The sequence below is a fragment of the Cydia strobilella genome, chromosome Z, assembly GCF_947568885.1.
Source record: "Cydia strobilella chromosome Z, ilCydStro3.1, whole genome shotgun sequence".
NCBI classification, from domain to species: domain Eukaryota; kingdom Metazoa; phylum Arthropoda; class Insecta; order Lepidoptera; family Tortricidae; genus Cydia; species Cydia strobilella.
The window spans coordinates 179,261-191,476 of NC_086068.1; the positions used below are offsets into that span (position 1 = coordinate 179,261).

Sequence of the window (12,216 nt, forward strand, 5' to 3'; positions counted from 1 at the left end):
CTACACAACCAGTGCGATTGGCCGGAACTCCATGACTGAGGATTAGTTGCGGGTTTTAAGTGCGGATTTGGGATTCGACGCTTTGTTCTTTTATTTTATCCGGATCTCGACCTATTTCTGCAAAGTGACCATGAATAAATAATAAATACTATAAGCACAGAATAACTAATAGTTCTACGTGAGGCGTGAGCAACGCTAACTGGCGCGGACGAGTGCAACGAATTTTAACTACAATGGCAGCCGCGTGGGTGCGTCCGCTCCGTTTTTCGGGGACAGAAATATGCCAGTGCCATACGTTTTAGGAACTAAATCATCTTCATGTTCCTGGCGTTGTCCCGGCATTGCGCCACGGCTCATGGAAGCCTGGGGTCCGCTTGGCAACTAATCCCAAGAATTGGCGTAGGCACTAGTTTCTACGAAAGCGACTGCCATCTGACCTTCCAACCCAGACGGGAAACTAGGCCTTGTTGGGATTAGTCCGGTTTCCTCACGATGTTTTCCTTCACCGAAAAGCGACTGGTAAATATCAAATGATATTTCGTACATAAGTTCCGAAAAACTCATTGGTACGAGCCAGGGTTTGAACCTGCGACCTTCGGATTGCAAATCGCACGCTCTTACCGCTAGGCCACCAGCGCTTTAATAACTAAGTATTTGAATTATATTAATTAGAAATGTTAAAGTTCCTTTACTATTTGCTTACCTTTTTGATTTATTCTTTTTGCAGCTGTTACTAACTGACATTTCACATTGACTAGTCATTCTGACAATAATGAAAATTACATCGAGTAAGTAAGTTTCACTTTTCCTCGCACTTTTTAATCGTTTCAAATCGGACCCGTCAAACCGGAATATGGTGACGATGGCGAGTGGCGAGTTTGCCAGAAATTCGCTGCGTGCAAGCCAAAACGATCACACCGCTCGCTACATGCTCGCTACGGCTTTCGTGTCAAAGAGTCAGCTATCAAATCTGCGCCGTTTTATCTATGATACTAACAAGTAGGGGAATATAAAGATAGCATGGCTGCCATTTTGAGAGCGTGTAGTTCGTCTGCTAACTGCTAGGCGTGATCGTAAAAACACGAAAACAGGGCACTAAAACGGAATATCCTGCTCAACGGGGATTTGCAGGTTTTCTATAACTTGTATGATATTGGTAACAACTAGGAATCAGGTGTTTTTTAAGTGCAGATACTAGAGAGTTTGGGAAGGGTAGCGTCGTAGCTGGGTGACTTAGTAGGTCAAGGGCGTCAGCCGCGTAAGCTGAAGAAGCCGATTCGATTCCTACTTAGCCACTCGCCAGCAACATTCTGAGATGAGACCATTTTAGGGCGCTTTTCTTTATGTTTTTCTGTTTGTATAATTTTCTCTATTGCGTTTGTGATTACGAATTAATTATTTCTATTCTATCCTTTGGGGGGTTTGGTCACTTTCTTGTTCTTTGTTGATCACATCTATTTCAGTTTATAATATTTTTCAAATTTTGACTGTCTATAATTCTAGTCAATTAGGTAACTATCAAGGTAAGGTCTGCTTAGGACGATTCTCGGTTAGCCTTATAGAACAAAACTATATTTATTATTTAGAATTCTCTACGAAATTACAACAGGTTTATCTGTCAAAATGCTGGATATAAATAAGAACATTCAATTACATGAAAAAAAATTTACTTACTTATGCAAACACATTAAACAAAAAGACCGTCTTTTTCTCCACCGTTTTCTATAGCCGATTTTTAGGGTTCCGTACCCAAAAGGTAAAAACGGGACCCTATTACTAAGACTCCGCTGTCCGTCTGTCCGTCTGCCCGTCCGTCTGTCTATCACCAGGCTGTATCTCATGAACCGCGACAGACACTTGAAATTTTCACAGATGATGTATTTCTGTTGCCGCTATAACAACAAATACTAAAAAGTACGGAACCCTCGGTGCGCGAGTCCGACTCGCACTTGGCCGGTTTTTTTTTTACATACTTTTAAAATGTTCTCGAGAAAGATGGTTTCTGCTCTATAGTCTATACACACAGCCAAAGGTTTCAAACCTACGAGTTTTATTTTAACCACCACACACTTATGAAAGTTCAAGTGATAAGGCGACTCTTTGATTGGTCTAAAGGGCGTAAAAATGTAGCAGCCCTCAGTATCCCAATCACGAGGGTAATCAAGCCAGCAAAGTGTCTTCCCGGCGCGGCGTATACGTGTCAGATAAAGGCGTTATCTCCGCTGGATCTGACGCACGCGTGGTCAACATTCGTGGGATTATGGGATACATGGTGGGTTTGTGATACGAGCAAAAACTCATATTCATATTTATTTATTGCAACCAATTAGACACTTAACCTATAGGTATAACCACTTAGCCTTAAGAGCCATAAGAGACTTGACTGACAGACTGACCAACGTAAATCCCTAGTAGCTAAGGTTATTAGCAATAGCACCTATCTTTACCTTTAGACATACTTTTTTTTTTCAATCTAGTTTTTAATTCACTCACTGGTCGCCCAAGATACAGGCTATGCCTAGTTTGGGGACCCCTGTTCATACTATTATAAATGTACCGCTGTATGCGCGCAACCTGGACCTCATGTATACTCCATCTGCAAATTCCCATCTTTGTGTGTACAAAATAAATATATTTTTCATTTTTCATTTTAATTTTCATGATATTATTGGTATTACAAAGTCTGTGGACCCTGTGAGGGCATAGCAATATTACATGCATACTTAGGATCTGATCTTAAATCTATATGTATAATATAAAAGTAACTCAATTTCGTCGTTTTTATATACATATAAGCCGAATTGAATCAAATAATTGTCAGATAATTGTCAGTGTATTAAATACAAAAATAAACGGGCAACTAATTCTTAAGTGATGTCAAATTGTATAAGTATTAAAATAATAAGAATGTAAATGTTTTAGAAATATGATTAATATTAAATTGCAATATGTCATTTGACTTGAAACTTAAATACTTATGCCAGTTGGAAATTGTATTTAATTGGTTTGAACAAAAGAAGCAAAAGGTTTCATGAACTCATAAGAGAAGGTGTTAATACACATTAAATCTCTCAAGAAATGTAATCCACCTTGGGGTCGCTGAGCCAGCGAAGTAACTAAGTAAGTATCCATAGATACCCCACACGTATGAGTTTGGTGAAAAAAAAAATTTTGAGTTTCAGTTCCAAGTATGGGGAACCCGCAAAATTTATTGTTTTATTTTTATTAATGCGGTTCACATAATACATCTACTTACCAAGTTTCAACAGTATAGTTCTTATAGTTTCAGAGAAAAGTGGCTGTGACATACGGACGGACAGACAGACAGACATGACGAATCTATAAGGGTTCCGTTTTTTGCCATTTGGCTACGGAACCCTCGGTGGGCGAGTCCGACTCGCACTTGGCCGGTTTTATTAGGGTTTCGTACGCAAAATGTGATGTGTAGGATGCAGCCTCCGTTTTCTGTCTGTCACAGACATAAAATCTTTATGTATTCCACCCAATTAGACCCAAATAAGTATCAAAGCTAAAAATAGTTTATGTTAGATATTCGTAACAATAGAGAAAATATTATCTACAGTGCTATCTGTATAATTATATCTATGTATGTATATTTTCACTATGATCTTTTAATGTATGTCTAATTGTCTGTGTGTTTACGAATAAAAACTATTCTATTCTATTATCTACACCTCGCCCGCTTAGCAACTTCTGCTGCTGACTCTACATTGAGTGATAAGATAAGATAAGATAATCGTTTATTTGATAAAACACGAGTTACATATAATATGTAAATATGTACAAATTCAGTTCTTTACATGTCTGGCCGGAATTTCAGCATTCAAATATTTATCACAAAAATAATTACAAATATTAAATAAGAAGTACAGAAAAATGTTGAAAAAATGTCAATGTGTGTCAATGTCAAACTACTAAACTAAATTATCTAAAAATTATTAATTATAAATAGTCATAAAACAATTTTCCAACAGTAAACTGTACAGTTCTTCACATGTCCTCGGTAATGAAAAAACCGCAGCATCAGCACATCTCTTGTTCTCATTATCTATGGTGCCCTTAACCCCCTTTACCCCCGAGTGGGGGAGGGTTATTTGTGAGATAACGCACTGGGTCAATGGAGGATCGGGTAATTCATTTCCCCCCTAAGTAGTACATGGGTTAAGCTGAAAGTTTTTGGCATGGGGCGTTTAGAGATAGATATCATAGCAATAAGAAGCATGTGCACATATAACTAAATATTCAAATCTCGATTTATTCAGTACGAAGCTTGGTAAATTTGTTTTCCCCTCACTAGCTCGGAAAGTTGTCTTTTATCCTTCAAAACAAGCGGGGAAAAACGCGTTTTAACCACTAGTGGGGAAAGTAATTTGACCTTGGATGTGTTTAAGTGTTTAAGTAGCTTGACAGATAACAACACGTAAAACGCTAATGATAATGGTTCGTTCGATATTAATTATCATTAAATAAATGGTTTGAGAATATAATAAAAAATACCAAATTTAGCTTTGTTTAATGATTTTAAGTCATAAACCTTAAAATTCCATAAGAAACGTTTGTTTTTTATAATGATGTTAAATATAATTCTGAACGCACAAGTTGAGTCGATGCAATTTCAAAACGCATCGTTGACATTTCATACGTCAGAAATGTCAACATTGTCAACAAATTTTTTACTTAAAAACTTCTCGCGTAAAAATACACAACTTCCAGAGTTTTCTGTTATAATATCGTAAAAAAATTAGTGATTCCAGTGATGAAGATGATCTAACGCCTGTGGATGTTGCACTTTCCTCGCTATAGTGAGGTGAAAAGTTTTGTGTTACACACGGCTGCAAATGTATTTTACTTCTCGTGTGTTGAAACACTCGCGGGTAAAATACAACTTTGCACCCTTGTATAACAAATAACTATTCTTTGTTAAATAATGACGTCTTTTTTTTTAATTTTCAAATTTTATTGTTTATTATTTTATTCCTTTTTAAATTTTGTTGTAAACGCATGATGTGGTTTTGTTACTTTTATTTTTCTTTTTTTCTTTCCCTCTATTTCCTAGAATGATTGAATTTTTTTTTTAATTTATTTATCTCAAAGTACAACACAACAATTTTCTTATAATTATATTCCTCGCCAAACTGCAAAATGATAAGTGATAATGTATTTTCACTTAAAAGTTCCCTTTGAGCAATTATGTTTTTATTCCATTAGTGGAAACTGTTTTGGCTTATGTATTAGTCATAATATCTATAACCTGTATAAGTAAGTAAGCTGTTTCCCTCTGGGGAGATTTCTTTATCGGACCATAGATACATATGCTTTAGGTATAAGACTAAAATTCAATTAGAAATTATACGCAAACGGAATCCCAGAAACACCGACTGGTTAGCGTTCAAAAGCGACTTGAAGGCGGAACTGGGAGACCTTAAAGGCAAGCTAAACTCTATCAGTGATATAGAACTTGAATCAGACCGAATGGTACAAGCTGTCTATACAGCCTGGGCAAACAACTGCCCGGAAAAGAAAATCCTGGCGAAGAAGGTGCCCTGGTGGAACCCGGAGATCGCAAAACTCCGGAAGGAAACCAGGGCTGTCTTCAACGATGCTAAAAGGACTAAGGACTTTCAGCATTATGCGCAGAAACTCACTGAATACAGCAAAGCGGTGAGGAAAGCAAAAAGGAAGGCATGGATGAACCATTGCGATCAAATCAGGTCCATACCGGAAGGCATGAGACTTACATAAGCGCTAGCCACAACGAAGTCAGTTCCGCTCACTTCAGTTAGAAGAAGTGATGGAGGAATGACTGAAACGGGGTTAGAAACCCTAAAAGTCATGTGTAACACACACTTCCCAGGCTCGATAATACACCAGAGCGTAACGGACGATATAGTAACTAGTGTGGTGGAACAACCCACTAGCACTACCAGGTACAACTGGGACACGTCTAAAAAGGTAGTAGATCACGATAAGATACAATGGGCACTATCAACATTTCAGCCATACAAAGCCCCGGGGTCAGATGGAATCTACCCCATACTACTACAAGAGGGCGCCAATGTACTAATACCACACTTAGGTAGACTGTACAGAGCGTGCATAGCTTTCGGACACGTGCCACGTGTGTGGAGGATGGTAAAAGTAACATACCTGCCTAAACCAGGCAAAGCAGATTACACAGAAGCCAAATCGTACAGGCCGATAAGTCTGTCATCATTTTTCCTCAAAACATTGGAGAAACTGGTAGACAGACATATAAGGGATGGTCCTCTTAAGAGACATCCACTGCACCAATTGCAATGTGCGTACCAGCCGGGTAAATCGACTGAAACGGCACTGCATCTGGTGACAACCAAAGCAGAGCAGGCGATAGAGAACAAGGAACTATGCCTAGCCACTTTTCTAGACGTGGAGGGGGCATTTGACCGCACCACGTATCAGGCAATCAACACTGCAGCATCTAAACATGGCATAGAACCGACAATCTGTAGATGGATTGGTACTATGCTAAATAGCCGACTAATAAAGTCCACCCTCATGGGAGATGAAATATTAGCCACGGCCACGAAGGGTTGCCCTCAGTTCTTTCACCGACTCTCTGGAGCCTGGTAGTGAACTCACTGCTGGAAGAACTAAACAAAGGCCCAATATACACGGTAGGGTATGCAGATGATTTAGTGATTCTTGTAAACGGGAAATTCCCGGGAACGGTATCGGAAATCATGAATACAGCACTGAAGCAAGTGGAGAGGTGGTGCAACCATCATCAGCTCTCCATCAATCCTGGCAAAACAGTAGTAGTACTGTTTACCAGGAAAAAGACCCTTAACGGCATGAAACAGCTGAAGCTTTATGGAAGGGTTCTGGAAATGTCCGATGAAGTGAAATATCTAGGTTTAACACTAGATAAAGAACTGAACTGGAAAAAGCATGTCGAAACTACCATAACCAAGGCACTGAGGGTGTTTGGAATGTGTAGAACGGCATATGGCAAAACGTGGGGTTTAAACCCAAAGGTACTGAGATGGATCTATACCATGATGGTAAGACCTATCATTCTGTACGGATGCCTGGCATGGTGGCCAAGGACACTAAAGAGCACATGCAGGGATGCCCTTACGAAAATACAAAGAACGGCGTGCATGGCTATTACTGGCGCGTTTAGAACGACGCCAACAGCGGCGATGGAGGTACTACTAGACCTCCCGCCGCTGCACCTAGTGATACTATCTGAGGCGCGGAAATCGTTACACAGGCTGGCTTTGACAGGCCTCTGGAGCGATAACAAGCCAAAGACTAAACACACAAACATGGAATGTGACAATTTCATGAAAAGGATTACGAATATGGGCTGCGATAAGGTGCAACCCAAGTTTGTGTTCCGTAAGAATTTTAATGTTAAAGTTCCAACAAGGGCTGAATGGACCGAAGGTCTTGAAGCACCAATGTCTGATGAAAATGACATCATATGGTACACAGACGGGTCCAAGACAGATTCTGGTACTGGGGCAGGCATTTATGCAAATGACTTTAGTAGTAGCATAAGCATGGGCAATTACGCCACTGTCTTCCAAGCCGAGACATACGCTATAATTGCCTGTGCACATGAGAATATAGTTAGGCAAACCCAAGGGAAGAATATCTATATTCTCAGCGACAGTCAAGCTGCACTCAAAGCGCTTAAGGCGCCTAGAGTGGACTCTAGACTGGTATACAATGGCATCCAAGCTCTGAACAAGCTTGGAAGGCAAAACAAAGTGCAACTGGTGTGGATCCCAGGGCACGAGGGATTCATGGGCAATGAAAATGCAGATGAACTTGCCAGAGCCGGATCTGCAAACAACCTTATAGGTCCGGAACCATTCGTGGGGCTCTCACAGGGAACCATCACAACGGCTATCAAAAACCTTACTAAGACCAAACACCAGGAAGAATGGGACAGTCTGACGGGTCTAAAGCACTCAAAGCTCTTTATACAAGGGGTAGACTCTGGTTGGAGCAAAAAGCTTTGGAAACTTAGCAAACGGCAACTCCAAATAATAACGGGGGTGTTTACTGGCCATTACGGGGTCAAGGGAATCCTGGCCAAGATGGGGCACGCTGACAACACCGATTGTCGTATGTGTGGCGAAGAGGAAGAGACAATAGAACACCTTATGTGTGAATGTCACGCCCTCGCCAGACAAAGAATGAAGGACTTTGGAACAGGCTACCTGGTACCAAAGGAATTCAAAAAGCTACCCATAAGGTCCATCATCCGGCATATGGAGAGGGTGGGGAAGGCTCTTGAGTAGCGGACGGATCTTTCCTAGGGGGTAACTGCACAAAAGATCCCTATGGGTCGAAGTGTATCCGTAAGGGCCCCCGAAACTATAAGATAAGATAAGATAAGATAAGCTGTTTCCCAATAAAATAAAATAAAAGTAAAATAAATAAATAAAATGTGTGTATGGAATAATAACTTTTTATTAAATATTTGATGTTCTATTTATTAGTACTTATGTAATACGTATTTCTAAAACTGATAAGAATTTGAAATGTGCTACGGGTGTTCGTACAAAAATAAGATTTGACCCCAAAGATATTTTTCTTTATCCACTTTTTATAAGTCGTATAAACGATTCAAGCGTAAATTTTGTATGGCACATTCAATGTGCCTAAGGCAGATATCAAGAATATCGATAAAGGAATGTTAATACGTTAATTGCCTTAGTAATACTATTTGGGCATTTTTTTCTGATGCACTGGACTTTTTTTCTAAAATAGGTAAATTTAATAAATAAATTCATAAAAATAAAATAAAATATCTTTATTTCAGAACATTCAAAATTCCATACAATATTGTTAGTACCATCGTTATAGCTATGTGTTAGTAAATACATTAAAAATAAAAACAAAACTTTTAACCTTTTTTTTTTTAACAATAAAATCAAAATCAAAAATGTTAATGTTTTACTTAGAATCACGAGCTCCTTCGTTCCTACTAGGAGGAAAAAAGCGACCCAAGTTTTATTTTTCCACTCCGTTTCCATTTTTCAAACACTTTTCACAGCGAGTACGGCGGTAACAAAATGGAAAGTACGTAAAATGCATGAAAATTTTAGGACATTATTTCTTTCCTAGGAGCATAGAGTAACTTATACTAGAGCGGTACTGTCATAGTAAATTTTGTAACCCCAGTAAATTCACTGCCATCTGTCGATACACTTTAAAACTAAAAATGAAGATTTATAAAAATACGATAAAATGTATTTAAATATAGATAAATGATTTTTTTTATTTGCATTAATTACTTTTATGATTTTGACCCATGTTCTTTCACTGATATTCGTTAAAATTGTTAAATAACAAACGAAACCGTCAACGCCATCTATACGACAGTAGGCCAAAGCTAGTAGCGCCCTCTGATCAAGAATCAAATTTTCTTGATTTTCGAGGCACGTTTTTTCCTTAGACCGTATCCATCTATTACGGAGTTATATCTATCTTTCCTACTAGGAGGAAAAAAGCGACCCGTTTTATTTTCACTCGGTTACCATTTTTCAAACACTTTTCACGGCGAGTACGGCGGTAACAAAATGGAAAGTACGTAAAATGGTATATGAACATTTTGGGACATTGTTTCTTTCCTAGGAGCATGGAATCCGCTCATGATTCTGGGTACAGATAACATTAAATTGCATTGCTGAGTGGAGACCATTTCAACCTCACATCCTTATCTGTTAGTTGTGTATTTTTCACCTTTGTTTTATTCTTTCTTGTTGTTGTTAATGTATCTTTGTAATGTAATAATGATGTGTTGCCTGAATAAATATTATTCTATTTATTCTATTCTATTTTATTCTAAATTTACATATCCTAAAAAAAGTCGAGTTCATCACTACAGAAAAAAATGCCCATTTTTGACATTCCAAAAACTTTTAGTGTTACCCTCGTCCTTGCCAACGCCGCAAAAATATAGCAGGCCGGGAAACAGTAGGTACGCTTTGTGTCATTTGTGGCGCATTGCGAGTGTTTGCCGAAAATTGGGTCTGTTTGTTACGCTGAACTATAATACATATTACTATTTATAGAACCGGCACAGAGAACCACTATTTTGCCGATGTATATCTGTTGCCGCTATAACAACAAAAACTAAAAAGTACGGAACACTCGGTGGGCGAGTCCGACTCGCTCTTGTCCGGTTTTTGTTTAAAATGAGTTACTGTGATAAATTTTTGTTATGTAATAATTTATCATCTCTAATCCATATTAATCCATACTAATATTATAAATGCGAAAGTCTGTCTGTCTGTCTGTCTGTCTGTCTGTGTGTTACCTCTTCACGCTTAAACCGCTAAACCGATTTAGTTGAAATTTGGTACACAGATAGTTTGAGTCCCGGGGAAGGACATAGGATACTTTTTATCCCAGAACTCACCCCTCAAGGGGGTGAAAAGGGGTGTGGAAATTTGTATGGGGAACCAATAACCGCTGAACCGATTTAGATGAAACTTGGTATGGGGATAGTTTAAGCTGTGGGAAAGGATATAGAATAACTTTTATCCCCGAAATCATCCCTTAAGGGTGTAAAAAATGGGGTGAAAATGTATAGTGTGGACCAATTTGGGGGTGAAAAGAGGATGGATTGAAAAGCAGATTTGTTTAAGAATTAAGGTACCTACCCAAATTACTAATTCCACGCAGACGAAGTCACGGGCAAAAGCTAGTGCTATATAGTGCTGAATTAACAATATCATTCGGGTTGTGAGCAAGTGAAAATTCGTAAATGTAAGTATGTAAAGTAATATATTCGTGTACTCATGTAAATGTAAACAATACCACACTACCACCAACTAAACCGTGACGTCACAAATGAACGCGAGGCATTCTCGCGCGAGGTTTGAACTATAGCTATAAAATGCAATTATTTAAACTTTCACGATTTTTACTCATTATTATTTACAACGACGGGACTTAATCGCGTAAAATAAGTCGCGTAATAAACGTCGGAGGTAAATTTAAAACTTATTTTACGCGATTAAGTCCCGTCGTTGTAAATAATAATGCAATTATTTATGTTAAAACTTATGAATATAACTGAAATATAGTGTTTTTCGGAACCAATACAAGTGTACCGATAATATTGTAAAGGGATTTAAAAATTTGTCATCATGCCAATTGTCAAACGCCAACTTTTCACACCAAGAATTCCAGCAATGAGGCACGGGGCTGTGCGACGCGTTCTGCTTCAGAGATAACAAATGCGTCATTTTTCTAATTTATCATAAGCGTTTTTTTTTTCCTTACACACGCATTACATTTGGCAAAAGGCGCGCTCTTACGCGCATGCAAAAACGAGCTTAGACGAGCTTAGCTGTATACTACGTTTCTCTATTAATCTTCTGGTGCATGCATGCATGCATGCATTTCATGCATGGTGTAAAATAATTTAACAGTCAAATACCCTATTGAAGAAATAGCGCCCAGGCGATTCATTAATACTTTAAGATTAAGATTTATTTATATAAAAATCAAATTATAAATTATTTTATATATTTATTTATATATAGTATATATGTATTTATATAATTATCGTCAACAGTTAATTATACAAATGTCAATACAAATAAACTCATACGCGTATAAAACGCTAGTCTAAAATTGCTCCCTGATAATACTCCTCTTGTTTCAGTAATACTGAAACAATGTACCTAAGCATGTGTCAATTTAATAAATGGGATTTTTTTTAATACAACGTCGGTGGCAAACAAGCATACGGCCCGCCTGATGGTAAGCAGTCACCGTTGCCTATGGACGCCTGCAACACCAGAGATATTACATGCGCGTTGCGCCGACCCTTTAAAAACCTGTACACTCCTTATTTGAAGAACCCTGTAGCCCCTCGGGAAAACCTCGGCAGGGAGCTCATTCCACAGCCGAAGCGTCCGCGGGAGGAAATTCCTCTTAAACCGCACAGTACGCGACCATTTAGGTGCTAGGGTGTGAGGATGAACGCCCTGCCGATGGCGAGCGGTGCGGTGATAGAAAGCGGCCGTTGGCATCATGTCAAACAATTCTTCATACATTTGTTCTGATTCTGCAGCGGTATCATGGTCGCATTTTTATCACCTGTCATGCCATGCGTCACTTTCGCACTTACATATTTGTTAGAACGTGACAGGAATGGTGACAAATGACAAAGAGCCGACCATCTTA

At 38.7% G+C, this 12,216-nt stretch overlaps 1 long non-coding RNA gene across 1 annotated transcript in view; it reads right to left on the bottom strand.

Moving 5' to 3' along the window:
- Positions 1 to 329: 329 nt before the first annotated feature.
- LOC134754591 (uncharacterized) overlaps positions 330 to 12,216 on the bottom strand; it is a 65,244-nt gene continuing 53,357 nt past the window's right edge. Inside the window, exon 2 of the long non-coding RNA XR_010128942.1 lies at positions 330 to 593. This is a non-coding gene — a long non-coding RNA (uncharacterized LOC134754591). The remainder of the gene's footprint in view (positions 594 to 12,216) is intronic.